Genomic DNA, 13640 nt, shown 5'->3' with positions numbered 1-13640 from the left:
TATCGGTGGCTGACTCAGGCATACCAAGTTCACACCCTGTGCATATGATGAAACTGTGCCACCTCCTGCAATCTGTAACATCAGTGCAGGTACAGGTTAACATGTTGCTGATGCACAGGGTGACTACATAGATGTGTAGTAATAGTATCATGTTGTTAACAGTACTGTGTGCTGAATTAATTGTGGGTATATCACAGCGTGCCTGATGCAGTAAGGGTGTGATTGTCATGTACTGTTGTCTACACCCATGGTAAGTACCATAGTGTATCATCTGCACATGTTGGCATACTGGTGGTAAGGATGTCAACAGAAGGCTACATACATAGGTAGCACAGGGGATAAGGTAATGAATGTATTAATGCAATGATGGACATGTAAACTGCAAGTGGCATGTTGCCCACACTGGACTCTGCAATGCGGATGTTTGAGGATGTTGATATGTGTGCAGTACTACACGACTGGTACAGGACACACAGGAGCACCCTAGCACTGCAAGCTCACATCTCATACCATGCTAGACAGCCCCAACACACAAAACTAACTGTCACAGCAGGGAGAGTCCCCATACATGTCAGGGATACTGTGGTGGCAGGCCAGGTAGCACACATCCTACTATGTATGGAACCACTGAGTGAAGGCTCAGTGTCTGTTATTTGACATGTGTATTACTGCAGGTATGAGCACATGGGTTTCCATCCAGTTATTGTACATCCTGACAGTACATGGTCTGTACACTTGTGTGCACTGAGACTGGACCCTAGCCATCTGACCTGTGTATTTCCATGTACATGTGCATAGTGCCTGCATATTTGCAGTGTTACCTACTGGAAGTGGTACAGCTTGTTTGTTGTACAATGGACTACATGCAGCCCTGCTTACTGTAGCTTTGTTTGCATGCATGTTTGCTTGCAATTACCCTGGAATACTGATCCCACCTGCAATGCATAGATACAGAACTTCTGTGGACTCCTAGTGACATCTGCATAGCTTACTATATGTATGTCCATGTCTCACTTGACAGAATGTCACTGTTTGTCCTGTTCACATGTACGTTGCCTGTGACACATTGCATATGACTTACCTGGCATTTATCCACGTGAGCAGTCATATATGCTACTGCTAACTAATCACAGGCACTACACCCTCACATATTCATCTTCTGTTGAACCACCTGCTTCACTAGGGACAGCTTGCACCTGTCACCCCTGGGCTTTCAGATATTGGCAAAGGCTCTTGCTACCCCCATAGTGTCTATGTTAGGCAGGGCTCAAATGACAAACCCACCTTCATAGGTATCACAAGGGATAAGAAACTAAGAGTAATGCTACCCAACGCCAGAAGTCTAAACCTCAAGATGCATGCACCCGAAACTCTCCTTGGCATGGAGAACATCGATATCTGTGCAGTAACAGATGCCTTGTTCAGGGCTACCGAGAGCACCCCAGCACTACCAGGTTATACCTCATACCATGCTTTTCAGCCCCAAAACTTGGAAGAACCACAAATGGAGGGGGAGTATTGATATTCAACAAAGATACCCACACCTCCAGGTTGGTGGAAAAGCACCAAGCATCAGAGACTATCCATGTGCAACTAACAATGGGTGAAACTGCCTCCCAGGTTATAGCCTGCTACAGACCACCCTCCCAAACCCAAGAACTGCACTCGGCCGTCCTGTGAACAGTGGAAATATGAAGGTCTCTCCAAACACCATTATATTGGGTGACGTCAACTATCCAAACATGGACTGGGAGCATGACTCTAGCTCCAACACCCTAGGCCAAAGATCCCTAGAATATATATGCTATGGAACAACTTGTTACCACTTCCACAAGAAGGTGAAACATACTGGACCTGATCATCACCAACATGGGGACTCTATGCTCCAGACCAGAAGTGTATCCCTCACTGGTAAGATCGGACCAGAAACTAATCTCATTGGATATTCACATCCCGACCCCACCCCCTGCCCAGAACACCACAGTGAACAACTTCTCTAAAGCAAATTCACACTCCCCAAAACTGAGGTGGAAACCTTCAAAGCCCCCGGGCCTGTGGAAACTACAGACCAGACCGCAGATTCCTCTATAAATGCATTCTATGAACACCTTCAGGAATGCATGGGTCATGTGATCCCGAATAAAACCAAGACCCAATCCTCCAAAGGCAGACGTCCTGTCTGGTGGACCCCAGCCATAAACAAACTACACAATAGCAGGAGGAAGCTACTAAATGATACAGCAAAATCCCAAAAAGGGAAGGCATCACTGATCAGTATTAGCAAATAACTACAGGCACTCATAAGAATGTCTAAGGCCAGCTTCGAGAGAAATTGCACAGGACACTAAGGATAATCACAAGGCTTTCTTCAGTTATGTTAGGAACCTGGGTGGTAATTCCCAGATATGCTCAGAGGTAGTCCAAAATGTCAATAGAAACACCAATCCCACAGACATTGCCAACATTCTAGCTGACAGGTTCAGTGCAAACTTCTCACCCCCCTCCACACCACAAGGGCAAATATGTATCCCAGCAGAGTGCTGCCCCCCTGACATCTCAGATGCTCAGGTAAGAGCCGCCCTCTCCAAAGCAATACACACTGCATCAATGGGACCAGACAGTCCTACATGACCTCCAAGACGTGCTACAACCAAACATCAAACTACTGTTCAATCCCAGCCTTACTACAGGATATGTGTCCAAAGTGTGGCGTACAGCAACAGTGGTCCCTCTACAGAAAGGTGGTGCCTCAACGGATCCTGGACACTATCGCCCCATAAGCCACACTAGCTTGGTCTGCAGAGCTATGGAAAGGATCATCATGGACCACATAAATATAGATATTGGGGACCTACAGACACTGGTTCATACCCAGTTTGGCTTTGTTAAGGGCAGATCCTGCCTCCCAAACCTGGTTGATTTCTTTGAAACAGTCACCAAGGCCATTGACGAGGGGAAGGTGGACCACACAGCCTACCTGGACCTCGCAAAAGCCTTCAAAACAATACCCCACTTGGGCATTCTAGAGAAGCTCACCAGCTTAAATATGAGCCCCTATGTCACTAGATGGATTGCACACTGGCTCAAGGACAGAACCCACATGGTTAGAACTGCTGGAGCCATGCCAGACTCCAAACCAGTTACAAGTGGTGTCCCACAAGGCTCAGTCCTGGGACCTCTCTTGTTTGGTATATATTTATCGGAGGTATAGGCCAACACGGAAGGATTGTGGCTGACCAAATATGCAGATGACTGCAAACTGGCCACCATAATCGACTCTCCAGCCGACACAAGCATCTTCCAAAGGGGCCTCATAGAAACAGACAACTTGTGCCAGAGCCATGGCCTCCAGCTGAATGCAAAATGTGTATAGTCATCCCTTTGGCAAAAACAAAGTGCCCACAAAGTACCACATAGGTGGTACTCCATTACGTACAGAAGAAGTAATTAGGGACCTGGGGACCCAAGTTGATAGCAATCTCTCATTTGACAACCACGTGGCCAAAGTGGTTAGAAAGGCATTGTATATAGCCCACCCCATCATGAAGGGATTCACATCTAGATCAGGGGAGGACATCGTGCCTCTTTACTCATCCCTCATCAGGCCCATAATTGAGTACAATCCCCCTGTTGGGATGTACCTTACCAGACACCTGCAGCAACTGGAAAGACCTCACAAGAACCTCACCAAGAGGATCAAAGGGCTCAAACAGATGCCATATGCTGACCGGTTAAAGAAACCCCAGCTCTACTCAGTGGCATATCGCCTGTTCAGAGGCGATCTGTGCCTAATGTATAACGCCATGTCAAACCCGGAATTAATGGGCATGCTGCACTTGAGAATATCCAAATCCCATCGGGCTACACGCTTGAGAGACCTGAACCTCAGCACTGAAATAAATAGGACATGCTGGAGGGACAGATTCATAACCCAGAGGCTCACTTCACTCTGGAATAAAATCCCAGTCCAGGTTAGGCAGAGTCCCTCATTGACTCTCTTCAAGAGGAATCTTGATGAGTGGATGGAACATTGTCGGTTTACCTCGGGTATCACTTCTGTGTCACTGTTAGACAGAGGCACAGTATACTAACCTCGGAAAAGGGCATGGCAAGATATATTTACAATGGATGGCGACAGCCAAACACATTCTGGCTAGGTTCTTAAATGCCCTAGGGCAGATAGCCTAGTATGAAGCTATGAACCTATGAACCTATGTACCTTGTTCCCCATTGGCCCTATTTGCTGTTAATCACCATGGCAATCACAATACTATGGTAGCATGTGCAAAGGTCAGTTGTCAGACACCTCTATGGTACAGTTGTGGAATATGTGGGTCATGTGGCAATGTCACAGCTGCCACATGTACACAGTCAACCCTCTCCCCTACACATGGATGTACAACACATATATGAGATAGAACCACATAGCCAAACTGGGGACTAAGCACTCTGAACCCAGTACTGGCATAACCTGCCAGGTGGCATGCAATACTACAGTGACTACAATACCAGTCTGATGTAGACCTACACTGACAGCAATACAAGCACGTGTACACACTGGGCCATTCGTGGAGCCTTAGAATAGCATCCTGCCTGAGCGGCACACACCTCTGCAACTGGCACACAGGCATACGTTATGCCTGAACACATCACACATAACACATAGCACACAAATCCTGTGTACCAAACAGTCACAGCCTGTACGGCTAGACAACACACCTGCCACAGTTGTGTTAGCTACCTTTATTGTCCGGTACAGTGTGGTCACGCTCACCAGGCTGGACAAAGTGAAGGTCAAAGTGATATGCCCGTGGGGCACTATGGTCCGCCACATAACACAAGCATACAGGTCAGTCAGAGGCATGGACACATATGACTCAGTCATTGTCCATGCCACATACCTTCTCCTGCTGTACTTGTAGGGTGCTGACATCATCAGTGTTTAGAAAGGGGAATGTGCATCCTGTATTGTGTTTTCCCAGTTGTCAAAAGGGACATTTCCCTCACACAGACTTGCACACACACCAACCCCACTCCCACACACACTGAGCATTTGCAGGATTCAAACCCCTACCTAACTATGTTATGACACTTGAGACAGATGCATTAGCGGAGCGCGCTATTCACATTACTGGGAGGTTTCCCTTCTCCTGCTGTACTTATAGGGTGCTGACATCATCAGTGTTTAGAAAGGGGAATGTGCATCCTGTAGTCTGTTCTCTTAGTTGCCAAAAGGGACATTTCCCTCACACACAATTACCCCCCTCATCCAAACACACACACTTGCCATTTGCAGGATTCAAACCCCTACCTGGCTATGTTATGACACTTGAGACAGACGCATTAGCAGAGCGCACTATTCACATTACTGGGAGGTTTCCCTTCTCCTGCTGTACTTATAGGGTGCTGACATCATCAGTGTTTAGAAAGGGGAATGTGCATCCTGTAGTCTGTTCTCCTAGTTGCCAAAAGGGACATTTCCCTCACACACACTAACTCCCCTCATCCAAACACACACACTTGCCATTTGCAGGATTCAAACCCCTACCTGGCTATGTTATGACACTCAAGACGGACGCATTAGCAGAGTGCGCTATTTGCATTACTGGGAGGTTTTCCTTCTCCTGCTGTACTTATAGGGTGCTGACATCATCAGTGTTTAGAAAGGGGAATGTGCATCCTGTATTGTGTTTTCCCAGTTGCCAAAAGGGACATTTCCCTCACACATACGCCAACCCCACTCACACACACCCACTGAGCATTTGCAGGATTCAAACCCCTACCTCTGTTATGACACTTGAGACAGACGCATTAGCAGAGCATGCTATTCACATTACTGGGAGGTTTCCCTTCTCCTGCTGTACTTATAGGGTGCTGACATCATCAGTGTTTAGAAAGGGGAATGTGCATCCTGTAGTGTGTTTTCCCAGTTGCCAAAAGGGACATTTCCTTCACACAGGCCAACCCCACTCACACACACACACACACACACACACACACACACACACACACACACTGAGCATTTGCAGGATTCAAACCCCTACCTAACTATGTTATGACACTTGAGACAGACGCATTAGCGGAGCACACTATTCACATTACTGGGAGGTTTCCCTTCTGCTGCTGTACTTATAGGGTGCTGACATCATCAGTGTTTAGAAAGGGGAATGTGCATCCTGTGGGGAAACAGATGCCAAGCACACTCTGGCTAAGCTGTCATTCGCTAGGGCAAACAGCCTAGTGTTGACCTCTACACCCATATGTTTAATAGTCAAATGCACATTATTTGTTGCTGATAGACTGTTTGCAGGTCTTTATTGCCATAGCATTCCCTGTTTTTATGAACAACTTGTGTATCTGTGAAAGATGTTTGCATATGGGAGGGATCCACTATATCACGTATGTCTCTGTAGTCATTTAACTGTGTGCACTGGGCATATTGCTGTAATGTGGTTGGTTCCTGGAATAACATGTACAAATACCAGATATGTGTGGCCAACTGCTAAACTGAGATTTGGCCTAAGTGTGTGAGCATGCCCAGTTCAGCCTTCCCATGGCATGTTGTTTGACATATATCTCATTTATCAAAGTGTGTGAGCATGCCCAGTGTGAGCTTTCCATATCTTGAACTCTGCAGCTCACCACATTTGTGGATGAGTGTGAACTTCAACAAATATCTCCCGTTTATGGTTGTGTGTTGTGTGTTGTGTGTCATGTTGTGTAGTTACTGTCCAACTGCTTTGTGTGTGAACACAACAGGGATTATGCTGTGCCTGCAGGGTTTGCATGGGATACTTTGCATACAGTTGTCAACATCCTTTCACACTAACCGAACACTGTAGTACTGTATAGTGTACTGGTTCAGTACTTTGACTGTGGTGGACAGTATCCTGGGCTTTAGTCCTATCACTGCTTTACATTTCCATAGTGAGCACAACAGCCTGGTTAGGGGCCAGTTGTGCACATCTGACCATGTTGCATTATGTTCAGATATGAACTACTTAAACCAGGCTTGTCCAACACTGGTAGTGTATTCCACAACATAGGTGTACATTTGCAAACACTAGCAATGTGCCCTAGGCCATTTCTAATGCTAGTCAGAGAATGTGTTTGTCCTTCGACACACATTGTAAGTGGAGTTTGCCATGACATATGTCATGGTTAGTATACTGTGCCTCTGTCTACCTGTGACATAACAGTGATACCCAGGGTAAAGCTACCATCTCCCATCCACTCATCAAGATTCCTCTTGAGGAGAATCGATGAGTGACTCTATGGATAGCCTGTACTGGGAGTTTACTCATGGGTGGGGGTGGCTTCTGTGTTATGGATCATACAGTACTGCTTGTCCTATGTAAGTCAGTGCTGGGGTTCAGGTCTCTCATGTGCATAGCTCACTGCCATTCAGATTGTACAAGGTGCAGCATGTTTATTGATACCAGCTTGGACATGGCTTTATACATCAGGCACATCTTGCCTCTGGGTGGGCAGTATGGCAGTGTGTGTAGCTGCAGTTTGTTTAATCAGGCAACACATGGCATCTGTGCAAGCTCTTTGATACGCCTGGTGAGGTACTGATGGGGACTTTACAGTTGATGGAGGTCTCTGCTTAGGTACATCCCACAGGGGCTATTGTAGTCAATTGTAACACTGATGAAGGATGACTGCAGAGCCACAATGACCTCCCCTTATCTAGATCTGACAACCTACATGATTAGGTGGGTATATGGTATGTTTCTGTGAACAATACAGCCACATGTTTGTCCAATGCAGGATATCTATCACCTTGTGGCCCCAGGTTTCTCATTACATGTTAAGTACGTAATGGGTTAATACCTATGTGGTAATTGGTGGACACTTACTGTATATCCATGGGGGTTGACTATACACTTTTCTGCAATTAGCTTGCTGACATGGCTATGGCACCAGTTGTCTGTTTCTATGTGGCCCTTTTGTGGGATGCTTGTGTCAGCTGGAGGGTCATATATGGTGAGCAGTTTGTAGTCCTCTGCAAACATATTCAGACACAGTCCTTCCATGTTGGCCTGTACCTATGGGACATATATACCAGACAAGGGAGATCCCAGGACCAAGCCTTGTGGGATGCCAGTTATATCTGGTTTGTAGTCTGACATGGCTGCAGCATGTCTGACCATGTCTGTTCTGTCCTTGGTCTGGTTTGTAACCCCTCTACTGACATAGGGGTTTATATTTAAGCTGGTGAGCATATCTATAATGAACACATAGGGTATTGTATAGAAGCCTTTGCAAGGTCCAGCTATGCTGTGTGGACCACATTGCCCTCATCAATGACCTTAATGACTGTTTCAAATGAGTCAAACATGTTTAGGGGCAGGATCTGCACTTAAGAAAGCCACACTGGGTAGGGTCCAGTGTCAGTAGGTCCCCAATATCTTTATGTCTGCGGTACATGCTGATCCTTTCCATAGCTGTGCAGACCGAGCTTCTCAGGATTCTGGGGTGGTAGTTTTCAGTATCCATTCAGGCAACACCTTTGTTGAGAAGGACCACTGTTGTTGTACACTGCTCTTTGGGTACATATCCTGTGGTAAGGCTGACATTGAGCAGCAGTGTGATTTGGCATTCCATTTGTCTCGGAGTCCATGTTGGACTCAGCCCAGGACACCATCTCATACCATTGCTGCTGTGTGTTTTGCTTTGTAGATGCTGGCTGTTACCTCAGCATCTGCAATGTCAGGGGGCCAGCAGTCTGCTGGGATAGATATTTTGCATTCTCGGGGGGGGGGGGTTTGCACTGCACCTGTCAGGATGTATGTTGGCAATATGTGTGTGTGTTTGGTATGTTTGTGATATTTGTGTGATTCAGAGCATATCTGTGAATTCCCAACACGGTTCCTACCATCAGTTGTGGAAGCCTTGGGATTATCCTTAGTGTCCTGTACAATTTGTATCTTCATAGGTTCATACTAGGCTATCCACCCTAGGGCATTTGTTAGCCTAGCCAGAGTGTGTGTGGCTTTCGCCACCCCTTGCTATGTGAATATTATGGCCATTTATGATTTGCTTTGCTGTGCCTTTGTCTGGACGTGACACAGTGAAGACCCCCAGTGTAACTCTACGATCATCCATCCACTTGGCAAGATTCCTGTTGAAGAGTGTCACTGAGGGGCTCTGCCTAACATGGAGTGGAATTCTGTTCCAGGGTGTGGGGAGCCTCTGGGTTATGTATCTGTCCCTCCAGCACATCCTATTTCATTATGTGTTGAGGTTGACATCTCTCACTCTCACAGCTCCGATGGCTTTGAGTTTTCTGGGGTGGAGCATGTCCATTACTTCTGTGTTGGACATGGACTTGTACAACAGGCATGCAATGCCTCTGTGTAGGCAGTATGTGACTGCATTCAGCTGGGGTGTCTACAGCCAGGCAGCATATGACATATATTTGAGACCCTTTATCTTCTTGGTGAGGTACCTTTGAGGTCTTTCTAACTGCTGCAGGTGTCAGGTAAGGTACATCCCATATGAGGCATTGTACTAGATTATGGGTGTGATAAGAGAACAGTATAGGGGCACAATGACCTCTGTTGACATAGATGTGAATCCTTTCATGATACGGTGTCCAATGTAGACAGTCTTCCTAGCCACATTGGCAATGTGAGTGTCACATAACAGGTTACTGTCCACTTGTGTCCCTAGGTCCCTGATTACTCCTTCCATACATAATGGTTTACCACCTACGTGGTAATTTGTGAGAACCTTGTTTGGTATTTGGTGGGACATTCATACTGTCCAGGGTCTTCAGGATGGCTGGGTGGATGCCTGTGTGTGAGGGTGTGGTCTGTAGCATGCTACAGACTGTACAGCAGTCTTGCCTATGGTTAGTTGCACATGGGTGGACTCCAATGCCTTGTGCATTGTCAGTTACCTGGACGTATGGGTGTCTGTGCTGAAGATGGATACTCACCCTCCTTTTATGTTTTGTTCCAGGTCGCATGATATGTGGAATAACCTGGTAGTGCTGGTGTGCTGTCAGGAGGCTTGCAGCAGGTTTCTGTCACTGCACAGACATCGATGTTCTCCATACTGGGGATGGCCTCGGGAGCATGCATATTGGGGTTTACACATCTGGCATTGGTCAGCATTACCCTTATGTTTCTTTCCACTTATGTTTTGTAGGGTGGTGGGTTAGTCTTTTCAGCCTTGCCTACGAAAGGCTCTATGGAGGTGGCAAAAGCCTTATCCAATATCCAGACACCCAGGGGTAACAGGTGCAAGCCATCCCTGGAACAGCTGCGTGGCTTGTCAAGCATGACATCCCAAGCAGACAGACATTGGATCCCCTTGGAATGACACCAGTAATTGTGCCACTTGTTATAACTGATCATTCCGTGTTTGTACTGTGGCATCATTCTTGGTGAGGGTAGGATGCTGCAAATGGTCAGTGTCATACCGGCCTGGACTACATAATCAGGGAGCTCATCTATGTCTCTTTTCATGTAGTCCGGGGAGGTACATCTCAGGTCATTCACACCAGCATGGACTATGACTGCATCATATTTCTACTTGCTTTGGGGTGACCTGCATACTTGTGTTATGTGGCGTATTGTGGCAGCCTACGGGCAGCTTACTGTACCCTTTCCCTTGTTCAGTCTGGTGTGCAGGACAGCAGTGTGTCTCACTATGGAGTCACCTATTACAGCTGTATCAGGCATGTTGTTTCTCCTTCTGGCCTGTGACTGTTTGGCACACCAGCTTTGTGTACTATGTGTTGCATGTGCTATGTTTGGAGGTTGTTTGATTGGGTGTCTGCTTTGGAGGCCTCTGTTGGTGTGGTGTGTTTGTGATTCGGGCCTCCGGGAATGTTTTTCTGTGTTTATGTCTTTGGTTTGCAGTTGTGATAGGTCTATGTGGGACTGGGTTTGTGGTGTGTGTGGTTACCTTCTCCTCCTGACTAGTTTTGGGAGTACTGAGTTGAGGGAGCTCAGCCTCCAGTTTGGATAGATGGTTGCATCTCTCACATATATTTGTATTTCTTGGGCGGAGTTGGGGTTGTCTGTGTACTTGGGGCAGGTATAACATTGCCTCAAGATTCACAGATTCAACTTGTTGTGGCTGGCCTTAGTGGATTGTATGTGTGGACATATTTTATTGCCATACTACTGATCAGTGATTACTTCATTTTTTATGTTTGCTCTATCATGTAGTAGCTTCCTCATTCTCTTGCATGGTTTGGTTATGGCTGGTGTCCACCATGCCAGATGCCTGCGTGTATGGCATTGTGTCTTGTTTTAATTTAGGATTGCATAATCCAAGCATTCTTGGCAGTGTTCATGGAATGGCTGTATTACAGGTTCTGAGATTTGGCCCATATTTTGCACCTGCACAGGACCTTTAATGGATTCCACATCAGTTTGGAGGAGTGCAAATACTGCTTTACACATTTTTTCACTGTGGTTTTCTGGCCAGGGACTGTGGTCAGGATTTGTATATCCAGTGTGATTACTCTATGGTCTGGTTTTACCAGTGAGCAATACACTTCTCGTCTTGCCATCCAGTACCCATGTTGCTGATTATCACATCCAGTATGCCTACCCCTCTTGTGGGAGTGGTACGTTGTTCCTGGGCATTTTGGTTTATGGATTCTATGAACTTTTGTCCTACAGTGTTGGGGCTAGTATAATGCTCCCAGTCTATGTCTGGGTATTTTTAGTCACCCAATATAATGTGGTTTGGAGGACTTGATATATTCATGTATTCCATCATAGGCCAGGTGCAGTTCCTGGTGTTGGGACGGTAGTCTGTAGCAGGCTATAAACTGGGGGGCAGTTTTAGCCACTGTTACTTGACCATGGCTAGTCCATGCTGCTTCTTGTTGTGGGACCAACATGGGGGTGTGGTTATCCTTGACAATTATTGCTAGTCACCCTCCTTTTGTAGCTTGTTCCATGTTTTGAGGCTGTACAGCATAGTATGAGGTGTAACCTGGTAGTGTTAGGGTGCTGTTGTGAGCCTTGACCCAGTTTTCTGTTACAGCACAGATATCAACATTCTCCATACTGGGTGAGTTTAGACTGCATGCATCTTGCTGTTTCGACTTCTGGCATTGGGTAGCATTACATCTAGGTTCTTATCCCTTCTGATACCTATGGAGGTAGGTTTGTGTTTTGAGCCTTACCTATTCAGGGCACGCTGTGGGTAACAACAGCCTTTGCCAGTATCCATACGGCCTGCACTGATAGGTGCATGCCAGTCCTAGCAGGTGGAGCATTATGTCATGCTCAGCATGTCATCCCAGGCTGGCACACATTGGATCCCCTTTGACTAACTGCGATACTTCAGCCAATTATTGCACTTGATCATCTCATTGTCATATTGTGGCATGATGCTTGGTGAGGGTAGGATGTTAGTCAGGGTCCTCAGGTGTGCATATAGTACATGGTGTTACATTACTTAACACATGGCATTCATGCCTCAGGTGGTGCTGCAGGGCTGCCTCTGTCGGATGCACATATTACACTCCCTGTACATGTTTGTGAGCAGGTCATGTCATTTTAGGCATCCCTGTTATCATTCCCAGGGTTCCTACTGAGCCAGTGTATGTGTTATCGTTGCCTCTTTGCCAAGGCCAGGGCATACTGGGCACGCCTCCTTCTGCCTACTGGGGCAGGCTCAGGTTGTTCCTCCTCCGAGTCACGCTCTGCCTGTGATGGCCTTGGCAATGGTGGGGGTGCTGTTTGGCCCAGCCCTATGCTGGTCCTGCTGCAGCTGTTTTCGCAAGATCATATTATGTAGCATAGCACATACCATGACAATTTGGGTACATGTAGTTGGTGTGTACTGCAAGGCTCCACCAGATGTGTCCAGACACCGGAACTGTGACTTGAGCAGCCCAAACACATGCTCTATTACATTACGTGTTTGTGCGTGTGCCTCATTATGGCGTTCCTGTTCAGGTGTGTGTGCGTTTCTGATGGGTGTCATCAGCCACGGCTCCAGTGCATAACCTGCATCCCCCACTAGGTGTCCGTGTGGGATGTCCCCATTGGCAAATATCTGGTACAGCTGCGTCAAATGCCAGATGTGGAAATCATGGTAGCTCCCAGGGCAGCCAGCACACACATTCATTATTATGCCCTGGGCATCACACACGACCTGGCAGTTGATGGAGGGGAAGCCCTTGCAGTTAATGTAGGCCCTACCCCACTCATCGGCTGGTGCTTTGATGCGTATGTGCATGCAGTCTATTGCACCCCCTACCTCAGGGTATTCCGCTATTTGCTGGAAGAGACGCATATTGCTGGCCAATACCTAATGGGCATTGGGGAAATATACATAATCACCGACATGTGCTGACATGGCATCCAGGAACTGGTGCAGTACCCTGGAGGCTGATGTCTGTGATATCCCCATCATATCACCAGTTGGTCTCTGGAAGGTACCTGTTGCTAGTATTCTTAGGCCAACACATACCTTGGTTTCCACTGGGATGGGTTCCCCTCTGTTGGTTCTGTGTGTGAGGTGTGGCCTGCACAGCTCCACTATTTGCTGCAGGAGGTCTCTGTCCACTCTATAGCGTCTACTATCTCCAGCTCATGTAACCCGTGGTAGGTGACCCTGGGCCTGTACACTCTTCTCTGTCTCCTCACTGTGGGTTGTCT

Source organism: Protopterus annectens, chromosome 6.part1 (assembly GCF_019279795.1).
Source record: "Protopterus annectens isolate FY-2018-M chromosome 6.part1, PAN1.0, whole genome shotgun sequence".
NCBI classification, from domain to species: domain Eukaryota; kingdom Metazoa; phylum Chordata; order Ceratodontiformes; family Protopteridae; genus Protopterus; species Protopterus annectens.
Note: the sequence above shows the minus strand (reverse complement) of the source record.